This window comes from Miscanthus floridulus, chromosome 12 (assembly GCF_019320115.1).
Source record: "Miscanthus floridulus cultivar M001 chromosome 12, ASM1932011v1, whole genome shotgun sequence".
NCBI lineage: Eukaryota > Viridiplantae > Streptophyta > Magnoliopsida > Poales > Poaceae > Miscanthus > Miscanthus floridulus.
In genome coordinates this window covers 44,111,079-44,115,397 of record NC_089591.1, presented here as the reverse complement: position 1 = coordinate 44,115,397, position 4,319 = coordinate 44,111,079, and positions in this window count along the sequence as shown.

Genomic DNA, 4,319 nt, shown 5'->3' with positions numbered 1-4,319 from the left:
AATCAAAATAGTGGTGTTCGCATAGATGGAATAGATCCAAATGGGAATATACAAACATATTATGGCCGCATAGAAGAGATATGGGAACTAGACTACGCACCTAATTTTAAAGTCCCTTTGTTCCGGTGCCAATGGGTGAAGCTGACCGGAGGAGGGGTAATAGTCGACAAAGAGTATGGAATGACAACAGTGGACCTCAACAATATTGGGTACAAAGAGGAACCATTCGTCCTTGCTGCCGATGTGAGTCAGGTGTTCTATGTGGAAGACATGTCTACAAAATCAAAGAGAGGAAAAAACGAAGACATCAACTCAATGATCAATAAGCCAAAGCGCCACATAATTCTTTCTGGGAAAATAAATATAGTGAGAATTGAAGACAAGTCAGACATGTTAGAAGATTACGAAAGAAATGTCCGAATTCCACCCTTCATAGTGAAGAAAGATCCAAGCATCATGTTAAATGATGAAGACACTCCATGGTTACGACAAGATCATAACCAAGGGTCATACGTCAAGAAGAAATTCACTATTGTGCCCGCATGATACAACGATGCATGTTTAATATATTATGTTTTAGAGACGGATATTATGTAATATGTTATGACTTTGACTCTAATATTATGAACTCTAAATGACTTCAAATTGAAAAGTTTTGAATACCAAGTTTGTTAAACTCAAAAAGATCTACAATTGTTGTTTTGGTCAACTTTCCATTTGAGAAAGTTTGGACGGTTCAAATTTGTGATTTTTAAATTTCGACGCCTACAAACTAGTTTTCGGGACCCTAGATTGTCTCAAATTGAAAAGTTTTGAATACCGAGTTTGTTAAGCTCATCAATATATACAATCCTTATATAGGCCATTTTTTCATTTGAGAAAGCTTGAACAAAATGTAGTTCAAATTTCACATGTGTGTGACATAGTTTTAGAAAGTATATATGAGATTCAAGAAGTTGTGACTAGTGTTTGATAAAAATTTCTCAAATGGGAAAATGAGCTATGTAACAATTGTAGATCTTTCTGAGATGATCAAACTTGGTATTCAGAGTTTTTTCATCTGAGGTCATTTAGTGTCTCATTTGAGCAAGTTTGACCAAGTCAAATTTGGTCAAATAAAAAAACAACACTTTGACTCTAGTATTATGAACTCTAAATGACTTCAAATTGAAAAGTTTTGAATACCAAGTTTGTTAAACTCAAAAAGATCTACAATTGTTGTTTTGGTCAACTTTCCATTTGAGAAAGTTTGGATGGTTCAAATTTGTGATTTTTAAATTTCGACGCCTACAAACTAGTTTTCGGGACCCTAGATTGTCTCAAATTGAAAAGTTTTGAATACCGAGTTTGTTAAGCTCATCAATATATACAATCCTTATATAGGCCATTTTTTCATTTGAGAAAGCTGTAGAACAAAAAATACTATATTTTCTCTATTTTTATAGGTTCAACAAAAAATTCCTGTCAATTTTGGTCAAAAACCGAGAAAAAATTGAAACATTAACGTTACAATAATGTGATAATAAATTTCCTATCGAATAATATTAGTTTTATTAATTTTAAGTTAGAAATATATTTTTGCATTAACAAAATACTTAGTATTAGTAACATTTATATTCTATATTCATAAAAGAAATTAAAAACTTTAGGTTACAAAATTTTCCTATTTACAATAAATAATTAGTTAATCAATAGTATTTTTTAAAATAAATATTGCAAAGTATTGAAGTTGCTATGGAATTAATTGATTAACCTAGTATTAAACAAAAATAAAATCCCAGGCCTTTCCAATTACGCTGGCGGGTTGGCAAATTTTTCAGGGCTTCAGTCCCGGCCCAGACCAAGAACCAGGACTAAAGGGTGGGCGGCAATTTAGGTGCCCGCCAAAAAATACCTTTAGTCCCGGCTGGCAATATGAGCCGGGACTAAAGGACATTTAGTCTCGGCTGGTAAGACCAACCGGGACTAAAGGGTTGGACCTTTAGTCCCGGTTGGTATTACCAGCCGGGACTAAATGCCCTGTAGTCCGGGCTGGTGTTACCAGCCGGGACTAAAGGGTCGCAGGCTATATATATCAAACGTCTGTTCTGTTCATCTTCGATCTCGCCTCCGTCGCTCAGCCGCCCGCCTGGCCGCGCCATCCGCCGTCGTCGAGCTCGTCTCTGCCGTGACGCCGTCGTCGTCTACCCCCGCCCGGCCGTGCCATTCTCCAGGCATGCATCGCCGCATCCCGTCTCCGCCGCCGCACCCGACCCCACCATCCGTCGCCGACGCTTCCCGCGCGCCCACGCCGTACGGCCTCCGTCGATCGAACTCGATATGATCTGCTGCTCTCGATCGGTTTTTTTTTAGATTTTTTTTTACAAAGTCTCGGCTATATGTTAGATTAAAATAAGTACATGTAGTTTATTGTTAGTTTTTTAGTTATTTTTAGATAGTTTTTGATATATTAGATTTAAATGTATTAAAATTTAATTAGTATTTTATTTAGATAGTTTTTTTAGATAGTTTTTTATTATAGTTTTTGATATATGTTAGATTAAAATGTATTATCTTACTAGTTTATCTAATTTTATGTTAGATTTATTTAATTGGATTTAGTAATTATATATTCTATCTCTCTATATATATTATATCTAGAGATAGATTCTATATGTATACATATGTACTTAATTATTTCTATATGTATATATACATGTACTTATTTTCATGTGTTGAGAGAGAGAAAATTGTATCTAGAGAGACATTCTATGTGTATCACATGCATATCTAGAGATATAGACATATGCACTTATTTCTATGTGTTGAGAGAGAGAGAAAATATATTGTATCATTCTATGTGTATATATATACATGTACTTATTTCCATGTTGATGAAATATTATGTGTTATTATATTTAATTGGATTTAGTAATTCTATATGTGTTATCACATGTACTTATATTATGTACCATAGTAATTCTATCTATGTATTATCTTGAAGATACAAATGGCTGCTCCGAATGATAACTTGAGTGATGACATAATGGCGGATATTATCAACGCCGGCACCAATGTGGATGTAGATGACACGAGTCAGTACTTTGCTGATTATGAGGATATCCTGAATATGCCGGTGGTTGAAGATCAACAAATTGTTGCGCAAGAAAATACTGGCGAGGTATATTCGATTATCTATCATCTCTTATAGATGCATGCGTACGTATATTTGTTGTTAATCGTTGTGTTTGTACTCATGTAGCCGGTCTCTGGATCTACATCAACCACCAACAAAAGTAGGAAAGTCCGAGGGCCAAAAAAGCCATTAGAGGGCCGTTTCATAATATCAGAATTCGACACCGACACCGGCAAACCATTGGGACCACATGCTCAGACATATGTCAATCAATGTGGGTTCGTTGTAAGGGATAGGATCCCAGTTAGTGCTCGTGAATGGAAGCAGAAGATATCCGCTCCTAATGTTAGTTTTGTATCTGATCGTGACAAGAACCTAGCTTGGAGTGATATCACTCAACATTTCACATTACAAGCAGATGATGCTTTGAAGGAGCTAGTGAGGGATTGGACAATGAAGAAGATGGCAACATTGTTCCAGAGTTGGAAGAAGACATTGTATAAAAAGTTTATCTTGAAGAATGCTACGCCGAATTTCAATGCTAAGGCGTTTGTCAAGTTGGAGTCCCATTGGGATGCCTTCGTAGAATACAAGACATCCCAAGACAGTGAGGAACGTGTGATGAGGAATCGGCAGAATGCCCGACAGAAGCAATACCATCATCGCATGGGATCAGGTGGTTATAAGAGTGCTATTCCCAAGTGGCAGAACCTAGAAGCAGAGATTACTGCCAAGGGAATCATACCTGAAACAATAGAGAAGAACTGGCCTCAACGCGCGAAGAATTGGTTCTACGCTCATGGGGGAAGCCTAGACCTAGACACTGGCAAGCTAATTTTCAGCCAAAAAATTGAGAGAGCAACACAGAGACTAGCTCGTGCTAGGGAAGAAGCTGATAGTGGTGTTTTCAAGCCCAACAGAGAGAAGGATGAATTGACATATGCACTAGAGAATCCCGAACACGGTGGTCGAACAAGAGGCTATGGGGCGGTTCCATGGCTACACGCATTCCCAGCAAACAAGGATACCTACAGAAGCCGCCAAAGAAAGAAGGATGAGGAGGCAGAACGAATCCGTGCATTGGAGCAATTTGTTGACGAGTCACGACAAGCATTGCTTGAATCACGTGAACGAAAAAAATCTCTTGAGGCAAGAATGCAGGAGGAGATCAAGAGGCAAGTGCAGCTAGCAATGAGTCAAATGC